Below are 15,252 nucleotides of genomic sequence, written 5' to 3'. Positions count from 1 at the left end.
TCAATATTTACTGTATTAGAAGTTAAAACGGAAAAATTTAAATGTTAATTCATTAACAATAGTAATAAACTCATTATATGTTAATATATTTTATAAAAATAACTATTTCAAAACAAAAAATTGTAGAAGAGGAGCCTTTTTTTTACATATTTGCACATTTCTTTAATGTTTTGTTTCATGGAATATAACCATATTTTCACATCTGCTTCTGCATTCAATCTGTTGTATGGGGAAATGTTCTTTAATAGAACTCTATTTTTTATTGTCTATAACACACCTGTCCACCTTCTCAGGTTCTGATTGTATAGAAACTATTAACCGTTATGTAGGTAGTTGTTATAGGTAGCTGAAAGATGTACAAATACTGTCTTTTCTAGTAGGGGTCCAAATGTCTTTCCTTGAACCCTATGGTAAAAAAAAGTAAAAATAAAAATAAAAATAAACAATTTTGCCTCCATTGCAATTCATTTTAACATCCTTTATTCTCTATATATTTGGGCTTTATTATTTACCTTTCCTTTAAACCACTTCCCTCATATTCCTGGTTCTCTTAGTTAAAGAGTAGAGTCAAAACTTAAACACACGATCATTTTATATCCAAAAGAGAGTCATGATTTTACATTTTTTTTTTGAAAAAAGTATCTTTTGATGGTGAAATTGTTTGTTATGTAGAGTTGGACAACTCCACTATATATTCTTGAGAGAATAAGCATAACATTATAATAACTTGGTATTATTAAGAAAGTAGTTTTAACCTTGCAGACCCCTGAAAATATCTTAGAAATCCTCCCAGAATCATATTTTGAAACTACTGTTTTACAATTTTGAGAAGAGCAGTCTCTTTCAACACAACCAATATAAAGTATTTTTTTTTAAAGTAAAGTCAGAAAGACGATGTGGGAAATCTAAAATGTGGTTTGATAGAAAAATTTAAAGAAACAATAATACATTTAACAAAGAAAAGAAGAAATTTAAGGAAACATGATATTGATATTCAAATATTTAAAAGGCTTAACATGAAAGACTGGTATCTCTCATACAAAGGTGGAGTTTGATTCCTCTCCCCTTGATTCCAGTGGAAACTTAATGACTTATTTCTCATAAATAGATTAGTGAAGAATTAACACTAAATGACTTCCACAGCTAGGTCATACAAGATGATAAGGCTTATCTGATTGTCTCTCTGGACAATCATTCCTGGGACCTAGCCATCATTTTGTGAGGAAAGAAGCTGGGGTTATGTAGAAAGGCCACACGTAAATATTCTGCCCACCAGCACAGGCTAAGATTCAAGTTAACAGCTAGCATTAACTACCAGACATCTGAGTGGACCATACTTTAGCAAAAAGTCTTTGGACTATCCTAGCTGAAGCTAAGTAGAGCAGAGACGAGCTGATGGTTGCCAAATTCTGACCAACTTGTAAATCTGTGATCAAAATTTATGTTGATTTTTTATCCACTAAGCTTTGTGGTGGTTCATTTTGAAGCAAGAAATATCTAGAACTAAGAGCAATTTCTTCTTAAAGGATCATCACTAAATTTGTTGTACTGATATTTATTAATAGCCCACATGTCCTTTATGTTTTATACATTTAAGGAACTAAGTGTATTACTTTCATCTCATTCAACCCAAATCCTTCTAAGTGTATTTTCATCTTATTTAAATTTTATACTTATTCTATTTTCTTTTGTGCAAATATTTACATGTGAGGAAAGTAAAAATTATCTTATTTTTATCAAATTATAGAATAATTAGTAAAAAAAACAATGAAAAAAGTACGAATGGAAACATTGTAATCATAGACAGATGCAGGGATTTTTGTCACAATGCTACATTGATGATCTGAGATATATGGATTTCTTAATATATGGCCAACTTTCCCAATGCCATCTTTTAAGTCTTCCACATACAAAAGCATACATGTCTTTGTCATATACCAAGTGCCCATACGTACATGGATCTATACTTGGATCCTTGAATGTGATTCATTGTTCTATTTATTTTTCTTTCCTGGACTTACTACACTTTTTACTTTTATAAATTTATAGTAATAATCATTATTTATTGAGCAATATGTATCATTTAGGATGGTAACTACTAAATTATACAGAGTTATGAGAAGCCTGCTTTAAAACAGATCAAAATGAAAGAAATGTAGTCACTGAGGAATGAAGTAAGTCAAGAAGAAAGTAAATGAACAGAAAGCAGAAATCAGCAAACATTAGTTCTCAAATGAAAAGCTTATCAATTTTCAAAGTGAAACTATTATTAGAATTACAATTTTCACCTCCAAGAGACTGACTGTATGTGACATCCAGACAGCTGTTTTAACCCACTTATAATCTATTTAAGAGACTATATTAAGTTATCAATGCAAAATATGATCATTAGCAATAAACTCTGAAGAATTAGACATCACGACACAGAAATTTTAAATGGGTCCAGGATGCCCTGCTGTCACACTGACAGGTGGAATATGTAGAGCATGTCACCTTCACCTTTATCAGGTTTGGTTGTAAACCTGAGATAAGAAAGAGGGTGAATGAAGACTTTGACAAAAGGAACTGAATCACTTAAAAATGTGAATAACCAAAACACTGTATCAAACATGACACATTTTTGTCTATGCACCGTTATCTCCAGATGACATTTCGAAAATGTATCCCTCTCTGCCTGCTGCTAATATTCTTATTGTCCTTTATCCTGGATTTTCATAAAATTCTGGAGTATTTGAGGAAGACTAATTAATCAATGCCAGAGAAGATGATTTATGACCAGAGTCAAAATAGGAGTGCATATGTTTCAATGTGGTCCCTTCTCTCCGTCGACCAAAATTTATTTGTTTGTTTGTTTGTTTGTTTTTGAATAAATCCAAACATCTTGCTGGCAAAGAGTGAGTATTTTTTGAGATAGCAAAGTTGTTTATTGAGCCACTGAGTTCAATCAGCATCAGTAACTCCTGGCATACAAGGAAAATTGGAAAGAAAAGGCTTAGTGTAAATCTTCAAATATGAAGTAACCCGTTCTCTGGTTCAACAAGTCACAAAATTGGCCTCAGAATGTTAACACATTGTACATGGAGTGTGTGTTTGAATCTGTTTTAAAATATATGGGATAGTCTCTTCTTGGTAGTATTGCTTGCATAGAACTTCCGGCCAAAATAAAAGAGCTATATATTTTTTTTTCCTTGTGTTTTACTTATATCCTTCAAATTATCTGGCTCAAATCTTCAATTGGATTTTAACATCTTTGTTTCCAAATCTTAAGTTCTTTAACAAATACCTCATCATTGATGTGATTCACAGAATAACATAACATCTTATTTCTTTGATGAATAATTATGGGATACTACCTTTATATTGCTGAGATTTATGTTACACTTTCAGTAGGAGCTACTGTAGGATGGTGAAATGCACAGTAATAAAGTTGGCAGGTTGAATGCTGCTATGTGTCTAATGTGTGTGAGTCTGCTTTTATGCAAATACAAATTGGCTGTGAAGCTTGTAATTCTGGAATCCAAACATCTAAACATCCTTAAAGAAGGAGTTTCAGGGATGGAACTACTGCTAAATCACTATCTTAGTAATGAAAGAATAGAGAACTATCGTAATTATTTTTCTATAGTAACAAAAAGGGTTGATTAATATCTAACACTGCCTTTGATGTTGAGTAAATAAATAATTTCATTTTATCAAGTGTTGCGAAAACTAACAGTACTCCTTTTGCGAGAAGGAATAACAAAAGACAGGAGGAGAGCTATGCCTGATAGATTTGACCTGTAAAAAGAGCTTACTGCAGTCTGAGAGTTGCTATCCAAGGACCATTTTGAACCTTATTAAAGAGGTAACTAGGTCCTCAGTAACAGCTGCTGTAAGAATTGGAAACTCTCTCTCTATGTTCCTATAATGGATATCTATCACCTGGTCTGCCCAATACTCTCTTTTAGACTTTCCCCTATCTATTAATGGTTCTCTATACAGAGGCCATATTTTCATGACTCCATATCCTAAACACCAACATCGATCCAAGGGTGAGAAACTGACCAAAGCTGGAAAAGACAGAGTTCCCTGATTCCTGGCTGAAGTTATTGATCCAGGCTTGGGAATTCAACCAGACCAGACTAAGCAGGATAAGTCTGTCTCTGACATTCATCTTAAGGTGAAAAACATAGAAGCTATTAAAATGGCATGTTTTTTGCCATATAGAGGAACCCTTTATAACTTTTATATATTGATAAAAATAAAATAAATAGAAAAATGGTAGCTCAGTTAATACATAGAATCCTTCAAGCTCTTTTTCTAAGAGCCTCTAAGCCTCAATTATACCCAGACTTTTCTTACATATTGTATGTTCATCCATACAATATATTTCTTGAACTAAAATATTCCTTGTTTTACCTAATTTATTCAACTTTGAATTTTTGTCAATTGCCATCAGGAGTCTTCACTAATATAATTTCCAAGGTCAATGATTTTCAGGTTTCCTGGAGAGGATCATAATGTATTAACTATGGTGTATATAAAAAGTGATAACAGATTTATGTCTAAAATTGACTCGAATTTAATTTTTCTTAATTAAAGCATTTATATAAACTATATTTCAAGTGTTAAATAATGCTGAAGAGCTTTTAATAGGTAAGTATAACAAAAATTATCAGACACAATTTTAATCATTTTATAATGCAATTATGTCAAATAGAAGATATTAAATCATTGCTCTTTTTATTCTAGCTCACCAAAAGGTTTGTTGATTTTCTATATATAAATTAATGCAAACTTAGTTGAATAAAGAATAGATAAAAAAGAAATGACAAATTAAAAATGGAAGGATTCTAATTGTCTATCTCATTGCAGAGAAATTTCTGTGGTATCTCCCCCCATTTCCATTTTTTGTTCAGATTCATTGATATTGCAGCTACCATTAGCGAGTACTAAAGAGAGAACTCAAGAAAGCAATAGTGAAATTCATACAAAGAGGGATGAAAAGAGAATGCCCACTTATCAGAGTCATATTATGAAAATGAAAGGAATTCAAATTCACGGAGGTGTGCTAAAAAAAGAAGGTACCAACTGTATGCTAAGTGTAGGTAAAGTATTTGTCCATCTCAGTGTCATTCTTTATATTTGTGTTGACTTTGAATCTTCATATGTACTATTATCCTTTTCTTCCTCTTTGTTTTTGTTTGTTTGTTTGTTTGTTTTTGCTTTTTTTTTTTAGGTGAGACAATCTTTGGTTGATCTCACAGTTTGGAAGGACCTTGTCATCTTACAATCCTTATTTCTTTTTATTGTTTTTTTTTTTACACCTATAGCACCTGGTCTTCCTAGGCGGTCTCCCATCCAAGTACTAAGCAGGCCCGACCTTGCTTAGCTTCCGAGATCAGACAGGGTTGGGCTTGTTCACCTCTTTATCTTCTTTAACTCTTTATGGATAGATTCAATAAAGATTCCATATGCAGATTCACCATATGCATTTTTTCTGAATTAATCCCAGTTAAGCCAGAATATACTCTCACAGTAGCTATCCACTCTTTTCTTAATTTCAACTTAATCCAATCAGCCTTTGAATTGTTATGCTTTTATATATATCATTAAGGGTCCAAACATTATTTCTCTCCCAAGTGTCCCTTGCTGATAATTTTTGTAAAATACAAATGATGCTGTGCATCTCATGGGGCCACTGTGATAATTAATTTAAAAAAATGAAGAGAAAATGCTTAAGTGAATGACCCTCCTAGTAATCTATATTTACAATCTTATTAGTGATATATATATATTTATTTTCTTTCTATCTTTATTATTATTAATTATTTGCAGGCATTATATTCCAGGTCCTAATGATAGGTGCCTCTGTATCACCCAAACTAATGTTCTGATGTTTATATCAGTTTTCAAGATTAATTTTCTTTCTATATTCACTCACTGTACATAGTTCATTGGTTCGACAATTCATTCGTTCAATTAATATTTTTCAAAAAGAAGCAGAAAAAGAAGGCTTAACTTAAAGACAAGAAATGAGGCAATGGGAGTAACAAAATAACTTAGTTCCACTTTGGGAGAGAGAGAAGTAAACTAAATGGTCATATCCATACTTAACAATAGAGACATGGGTCTTTTTTCCTGAAATAAGGTGAGTAGGACCAAAAGGAAGAGTTTAGAGTATCTTGATAAGTTTTCCAAGCCACATAATCATGATCCCTGCCCTCCAGAAGTATATGATATAAGAAGAAAGACTGAAACATAAACAGACAATATAATACAGGCTCCTAAGTGTTATGTATATACAAATGATAACACTAATACTAATACTTATACACATAGTATAGGCAAATCACCATGACAAATTCAGTGGTGTGCTGGTGCAGGCTCTTATCTACACACAAGAGCAAACCTAACACAAAGCCATTCAGCTCTACTTTTAGTGGCATTATGATGCTACAAATCAGATTTCTTTTTTTTCCAACTTGGAGATCTAGTTATGGCTCTAGTTGTTAAACACATTGGAATACACATATAATCTTTTATTTTTCTTCTTACTTAATCCGATGACATAAGTACTATTATTATCCTTTTTTTTTTTAATAGATGACATGTTTTAAGGTTTTTTGTGACTTACCTAAGCAAGTTAGTGATAGAGCCAAATTTTGAATTTAGTCTAACTCTAGAATCTTCAACTCTAAACAAGATAAAGCACAAGGAGGGCTGGGTATGGAGACAGGACCTTTCCTAAAAAGGCTTTACAAAGTGATGTTGAATTTTGGCTTAAAGAAGAATAAGAATGGGCTGCAAAGATACAAGGAAGCATAGAAGCTGAATGTTCTAGTTCTGATTTTGCTTTAAATGAGAGAGGAAAACAAGAGAAGAAACATTTTAAATCGTTTCACACTGCTAAGATTGACCTGCTTTTAGCTTATCTCCAGTTGCATTACTATGCATTAAAGAAATCTGCTTCTAGCTTCTTCATACTAAATGGTAAATTCTTTCTTCCAATTACCTAAGCCAATATCTTGGGGTTATTCTTGACAGTGTTCTTTCCTTCTGGTGCACATTCAATCAATCAACAAATATAAGCTCTACTTTCAAAACATATTCAGAGTCTGACCACATTTTAGTAACCTCCAATGTTATCATCCTCACCCAAACTATCATCATCTCTTACCTGCAATAGTCTCCTCGTGAGTGTCCTTGATTCCATTCTTGTTCTCTGGATATATTCACAAAATATCCAGCAAAGTAAAATCATGTTGATTCTCTAGTTAAAAATCTGTAATGGCATTATATCTCACTCAAAATAAAGTTCTAAATACTAACTATATTTCAGTTTCCGCAAAACTATACTGGCTGAGCTGTTTGACCCTGAACATCATGAAAAGATAGAATTGCTTCTATATAACTGGAGCAGGAATAAGTATGTCTAATATACAGGGGAAGGTGTACTGAGGATGGAAGGAGGTCAAGCATAGATGAGGTAAGCAAAGTCATGCAGATGGTAATTTTAGCGCAATCTCAAAATGCTAATCTATAGACAGAGTACACCACAATTTACAGTCATCTAGATCAAGGTCTAAGAGAGTTGAGAGGTCATGCCTTTATACCATAAATATTGTTTAAGGGCTGTTCTTGGAAGGACATATGTTCTGGGGCTATCCCCACTCTATTTGTGTGAGTAGAATAAGCTCAAATCCTGAGGACAGCCCTATGAGCAAAAGATGCAGGTTTTGACTGTTGGAATCAGAGTGAATGGAATTGGTAATCTTGGAGAATGCGTGTAAAGCACAGAGTCGGCTATACTACACTCCTTTCAATGATGAGATCTATTCAACCCTCACATTAAACTCGCTGAACTGATTCTTTAGGATGCTGCCTTGTAACATGTCTAGAAAAAAATAAATAAAGACTCAAAAAAAAAAAAGAAAAAAGATTACCATGTAAATCTATAGCCTTTATTTCTGCAGTTGGTCTTGAGGCTTAGGTGATATTCATCATCAGCCTCCTTTCTTTCACTCTTGGCTAATACTTCTGCTGCTTTTGGTTAATTAAATGGTAGGATAACCCAGATCTTTACATCTCAATCGAGCTATTGGTATTGTGCCCTTGTATGGCTCTGGTCTGTTCATGGTTGAAGCAGGCTTGAGATCACCAAGAATGCCATAGTATATCTCCAGAATTCAGACATACTATTTTCTGCTCCTGTGTATAGAAACAGTTCTACCTCCTCATAATGATCAAAGTCAAGCACCACTGCCAATATGGTTATTTTATTATCTAAAGGTCTGCTGGCATGAGGAGCTGAAAACAGCCAGGAAAACATAATTTTAGAACTCTAGACCTGAGAAACTTAAAATTGTAAGCACAGGAAGCAAATTCTCTAAATGGGCCATTGGAAGTAATGGTGAGAAGGGTCACTTCTGCTTCTATCTCATCATTTCTGGACTCATATATTCTAATTATCAGGAACTCAGGAAAAAATGACCATTGGATAAAGACATACCATATCTGAAAGCAATTCTTTAAACTAACTAGTGTTATTTGCAAGTTGAAATTTTAACCATGCCTTTCAGTTGTTGTAGCATTAATCAGGCTGGCAGGCTCTGGGTGGTACAGCAAATAATAGGACCAGTGATCTTCTGGGTCATGCTCAATGTTATAATCACTTTCCTGCAAAATATGTCTTTTGGTCTCAAGAATTATTATACAGGATAAAATGGCAGTAAATCAAATATACTGTAAGCCTTTAAGTACTGACCAAAATATCAAGTTGGAAAGGAAAACACGTATCAGCACATCTGTCAATTACTGCTCATTTCAAAGTGAATAGGGTCTGGTGCAATCAACTTGCCACCAAGTAGCTGATTGGTTTGTTGCTTACAATTCAGATATTTAGCAATGATAGTAGCTATAACAGACTTGCTAGAATTAACTCATGCTAGAGGACTCTTGTATAGCTACCATCTCTTCTAAAATGCTGGTCCATTTATGGATCTACTCTGTGAGCACTGGCACAAAAGGTAGCTGACATATAGGAGATGAGTCATCCTGTCCACCTGCTTGTTTAGTGCCTTATGCAATGCATTTTTATTTGTTGGCTTTAATGTGGTGTACAAAAGTCTTCACGTGTTCTGCTCACTCCCATAAATCCATCCATATGACTTTTTTTCTAGACTTTCTATTCCAATCTTGCTCTTTCCAAGCCACTAATCAAACAGCCAAGCCATTTGCCACTGGCCAGAAATCTGAGTATGTCCTTTCCACAGGCCATTTCTTTCTCCATGTCAAGTAGAAGACCAGATTCCCTACCAATCTCAGCTGAGAGTTTTTTGTTTGTTTGTTTGTTTGTTTGTTTGTTTTTCCACTGTCGTTCAGGATTCTTTAACACAGGGTTGTGATATGGCAGAAATTTCCAAAACATCAAGATCCCCTTGGACTTTATTATGACATAGAGCAAGAGAGTTAAAATAGCCCTGATCAAGACTAAAATATAGCTATAAGTATATTAATTCCAATTAAAAACTCACGAGCTACAAATGACCACAAGGTGAGTCTGTGTTTCCTCAGGAATTGGAAAAGGACTCTATTTATCACCTGGCATTCCACTATAATGGGTGACTACAGTGGAATATTGGATCCTTGGTATCATGTTCGTTTGGACATTCTAACCAAAACTTTGCAAAATTCAGGGTATTCCTCCAGGCCAGCGTACATAAATCTCAATTGCAGTGTCCTTCCTCAAAGGAGCCTTCATCTTCTTCAGTCAAACTCAGTTCTGGAAATGAAATGAGGAATAATTATTTTCCACCACAGTGGTTAATGTCAGTTCATCTGCTTTTAATCTGTTTTGATTATATATATTAAGGTACACTTCAATGATTGTCCATTTATCTGGTTCTTGAGAATACTGTGGTATATTAGCTATCACTCTAGATCCCTGTAAGTCAAGGTCAAAGCCCCTTAGTTTCCAGTCCAACCTTAATTTCCATAATGGTAAATATACTCACTTTGTGTCTGATAGTTAAATGCTACCACCGGGCTCAGTTATTCTGTAATCCTACCATTAACATAACAGTTTCACAATAGTATTTCCTATTATTAGTCTGGGCCTCCAGTGGATAGCCATCGCTGAGTTTCCATATTGCTGGTATCTCTTTTACTGAGTGTTTTTCTTAGTAAAAGGAGTGTCTTCTGGGCCCTCCTAAGAAACATAGTTATTAGGCAGGTGGTTTGGACTAATACAATAAAACTCTTCTTGCATATTTACTTCTGAGTATTTTTGTTTCTTCCTCAATGTTCTGCCAAATGTAGCTCTGTCATCTCCAGATACTTTAATGTGAACCATCGTTATTTCCATCTTTCCAGAAGTCATCCCAACAGTATATTAAGACCAAGCCCTTGCTAGGATATTGAATCTGAATCATGGGATAGAGCCCCCATATTATTCAATACACCAAATCTAGCTTTATATACAACTCACTTTAACTAATATCCTCAAACCAACTCTTAGTCAATTTTTCTTCATTCTAGGTGCTATCTACGATCTGGGTCCTATTCTTTTTCTTTGATAAAAAATCTTTATCCTTTCTTAGTAGAGTTGATACTTCATAGCCAGGCCACCCTAAGACTTGACTCTAGTTATTGGTGCTCTAGCCAGGAAAGAGAACTCCTCAGGGGAGATTTCAGCATGATTTCAGGAAAAGCAATGTCTCTGTATTGTCTTTAGGAAAGGAGCTTTTCCTAGAGTAATAGTAAGTGGATACTTTTGCTGACACGGAGGATTCAAGGTAATCTAAGGTTCAATGTATTCAAGCACATTCACCCAAATATCTCCAATGTAGATAGTAGGATCCCACTCCCTTCTTTACTTCAGAGATTTGCCAAAACTATGAATTCATCATTCTTTGTAGCTCCATTGGACTCACTCTTGCATTCTGGGCCTGATCTTCAGCATAAGCCAATCTCTGGCTGCAGGAGATAACAGCCTCCATTAGTACTGCCAAGGGGGCCTTTTCACTTTCACATCATGCCTTTAGTTGGTGATTGACTAATCCGAGTTTGTCATTTTCTTTCTTTAGCTCATCAGTGACACTTAATTAAAAAAAAAAAAAACAGTTCTACAATTCTAAAAATATAACCATTTCTCCTACTTTGCTTGAATGCTAGAAATATTACATAAGCCAATACTTTCTCTTCTACCATCATCTCATTCAAATTTACCACAGAAAAAAAGTCTTGGCATTTGTAAGGCAGCATTGTGCCAGGAGTTACAATCCATCCAATTTCCACCAATAATTGCACCCTTGTTGCCATCTGGCTGGTAAATGACCCTACTCTAGAATTCCATTCTGGCAATGTATTTTCTAAAGCACTTTTGTTAACAAAGCTTGTTAGACTGGATTCCCCAGAATCGTATTCTGAGACAAAGTTTATGTGAAATGAATGTATTAGAAATAATTCACTGAAAAACTACATACAGATGTGGAGAAATAAGACTTGGAAAACATAAAGGTCAAGCAAGTTTGTGGTATCAGAAAAATTTCCACAGGTACCAAATTATTTTTCTATTGCTACGTAACAAATAACCACAACTTAGTGACTTAAAACAATACCCACTTATTATCTCAAGTTCTGTAGGTTAAAATGTGGGCAAGATCAACTGGGTTTTCCAACTAGGGGCTCACAAGACAAGAATCAAAGTATCAGCCAGGCTGAGCTCTCATCTGGAGGCTCATGAGAAGAAATTGCTTCAAAGTTCATTCTGATTGTGGGCAGAATATAGTTCCTTGCGAGTGCAGAAACGAAGTTCCTGTTTCTTTGTTGGCTATTGGCCAGGAGTCACTCACAGCTCCTAAAGGTTGCTCTGTGGCTTTTGCACATGACCACCTCTATCTTTAATGTCATCAATGATTCTGAATCCTTCATGTGCTTCATGTTACTTATCATAGTGTTTGGCACATAGTAAGCTATAAGAATTCACTTAGCTAGTAAACTAACAAGTTTCTAGTAGCTATTCTCTAAAGATTGACCTCAAAAGAACAAGTCTTTCAATATTCATACCCTTGTATAGTTCCCATCACTTGAATCTGAGTGACACTTGTGATTCATTTGTAACAAATAATATGGGACAGAAATAATACTGTCAGGCTTCTGTTGCTAGATCATAAGGACTCTTGTAGTTTCTAATTTGGAACACTTGACCCAGGGAAAGCCAACTCTCTGAGACTGCCATGCTCTGTGGATGCCCATGCTAGCCCCGTGAGGAGGTGGCATGGAGAGAAGGATGCCTGGGAAGCCCTAAGTTGTCCCTCTCAGGCAGATGATACACTTGTAATTGAAAAAGGTATCTTTTAGTTTCAGCCAGATGAGCCTCCAGAACAATCCAGACTCTTACAACATCTGACCGCAATCTCATGAGAGACTCACAGAACCAGTAAAGGTAATAATAAATTGTTGCTTAAAATCATTTAGTTTGTTGCAGTTTGTTATGCAACAATAGAAAACCAGGATGAAATTCTAAGCCAGTTACTAAATTAAGTTCTCATTGTAGGATCTCCTTTTAATTGCAATTCGAGTTATAGCCTTTCCCTAATTCCTATATGATTTTGAGGCTGGTTGACATAAGGTTCTCTGTGATGCAGGATATTAGTCTCTCATTTGGTTTATGTAGGCTTATTATTCATTGGAACACACTCTAGTTCCTTGACCATTTGTGATGAATGTCTGTGTCTATACACAGTCAAACTCAAATGAAATCTAACATAGATACAGAGTGGTTGGAGTTAATTTGTTCTCCCTTGGCTCCCACTTATTACAAAAAGCCCTTCTCATTTAAGTGTTTTTAAGCTACGCGTTCTTGTAGTTGAAAGTTATTACATGTTGATAGTTATCTTCACTGACATTCACTAGCCTTGATATGCCAGACAATTTTAAATGGAACTGAGAAACAAAGGCAATACAGTTATGCAGACACTGGAATGTGAAATAACACTCCAGTGACTTAAAGAAATGGAATGAATGTTACCCTAATAAAATATGAAGGCTTTCTAGTCCCAGATCCTATTATCTCTAGTGACACTCTAGTTGTCTGTCTTTTAAAAGTACAGAAGCAATCCAGTTAGAAAAATGTCAGCTCCCCTGTAACAGCAGCATGCTTTAGACTCTTGGTAATAAAGACTTACTCTATCAGTGAACATTGTTGTCTTTGGTCCCTGGCACTAAGAAATTTTCCTCGAAAATCTCACAATCATTTTATTTGACAAGTGGGCTGATTTCAGCCCCAACAGCAGTAAATACCTATTTTAACTTTGGTAATTCGTCAAATTTAAATGAAGAAAATCATCCAAGAGAAGAAATAAACACAGAGCTTGGATGCCAGTAAAGTGGCCTAGGCTTGGCATCTGTGTCCAGCAGAGTGCCTACACGTACTACTGTCAAGGGCTTATTGATAATAAATGACAGTGAGGTCATTATTCCCCTGAACCCAGTTGCAAAATCTCTTCATTTTTATAAGCACAGTCATGCCTGAAAGACATTTAAAGATATTTGTGACTGTCTAGGAACATAAAGCTGCAGCTCCAAGCTTAATGGGCAGAAATGAGCTCTGAAGGAAACAAGGGAATTATCTGTAAATCTAAGACTTCAAAATTTTCAACAATAAAGTCTACAGCCATACCGCACTGAGCACGCCCAATCCTGTCTGACCTCGGAAGCTAAGCAGGGTTGATAACCAGGGTCGGGCCTGGTTAATACTTGGATGGGAGACTACCTAAGAAGACCAGTTGCTGTAGGCAATAAAAAAAAAATAATAATAATTCAACAATGAAATGAGAGAGTGAATTCATAGAAATGTAAGACCCTAAATTAAGAAGATATTGTTTAATATGTTCTTTTATAGCATAATTGTTACTTGCACAAATACTAAATTTAATTAAGTCGGAGATTCATGTATCTCCTAATAAAGGCAGATTTTGTACTTGATTTTTTTCTCATTAAATGTCATTCTATCAATCCTTTAAAAAAAGAAAAAAAGCCATAATTCTTGTGTATGATTGAAGGAGCTGAAGGAAATAAATCACTATATAATATAGAACTAAAAAAAAAATAAATAATTGTAGAACTATAAAGGATTCTAAAATTATACTAGTTCAAGTCTGTTGTTTGAGCTTTTCTGCCAAGATATCAGTCCAGAGATTGAGGTGTATGAAGCCACACAGCTCTTATACGACAATCAGGGCCTGAACAGAATATCCTGCCTTTTTGAAATGAACACCTCTGTTTTTCTTATATGGAAATGTTTTATTCTATCTTTAAGAAAATGCTCAACTACGACCTTTCTTGCTGAATCATCCTTCAAATCCTTCATGAGTTATTAACTCCACATCTTTATGTGTCCTAATAGCTATTTGTACCAACATTTATTAGATATTTCTCATACGTTAATTATAATTTTGTATATCAACTGCTTGTCCCCATTTAGGTTCTATAAATGCTGAGGTTGTATTAGCATTAAGATTCACTTTGCTACCTCAGTTACTTTCACATTAATGATACCACAAAGACAAGAAGTTCCTGCAAAGACAACTTACCCACTTCTCAAATATCATGGCATCCCATGTATGCAAAGATGAAACCTTGCCTTTAGGTGACACTGCCCAAGTCTCAGGTCCCTACTGATGACTCTTTCTATATGATGAGTATTTATTGGGTCTAATGAGTATCTCAGCTCTCTGCTCTGCCTGCCACAATGGCTCCCTCCTCCTAGGAAAATTATGTCCTTCTCTGACTATAGAAATTCAGAGCAACCAAAAGCTGCAAAACCACCAAAGTGACAGAATTGATTGATGTTCCCATGTGAAAGCAGCATCTATTTGAGTCTCTCATATTTCTTCAGGTTGCAGTTCAACTTCAGTTCCATGGTCAAGTGGAAGACCAGATACCAATACAACCATCTCTCTGGTAATACCTGCGACTTGGGCATAAATCTTTTGTCCTCTTTATTTACCACTACTAAAGAATGCACATATTTTGACCATCTGGCATCGTGATCATTGGCCACACATTTTGCATATAAGTAGACTGTGATTCCCAGGTTGATATCAGCTGGGACACCCTGACATACTACTGTTCATAATCTGCTCCTTTTATAAGGCTGTAATTTCTCTGGGATTTGGGACTTTTCTTCTTCTTCTTCTTCTTCTTCTTCTTCTTCTTCTTCTTCTTCTTCTTCTTCTTCTTCTTCTTCTTCTTCTTCTTATTTTTTTT

At 34.9% G+C, this 15,252-nt stretch overlaps 1 pseudogene; it reads left to right on the top strand.

Annotated features, from left to right (window-relative positions):
* The first annotated feature begins 13,649 nt into the window (after nt 1–13,649).
* On the top strand, nt 13,650–13,781 carry LOC120596682 (uncharacterized; annotated as a pseudogene).
* Nucleotides 13,782–15,252: the final 1,471 nt, after the last annotated feature.

The sequence above is a fragment of the Pteropus medius genome, unplaced genomic scaffold, assembly GCF_902729225.1.
Source record: "Pteropus medius unplaced genomic scaffold, Ma_sr-lr_union100, whole genome shotgun sequence".
NCBI classification, from domain to species: Eukaryota; Metazoa; Chordata; class Mammalia; order Chiroptera; family Pteropodidae; genus Pteropus; species Pteropus medius.
This window is presented reverse-complemented; position numbering and strand designations above follow the sequence as displayed.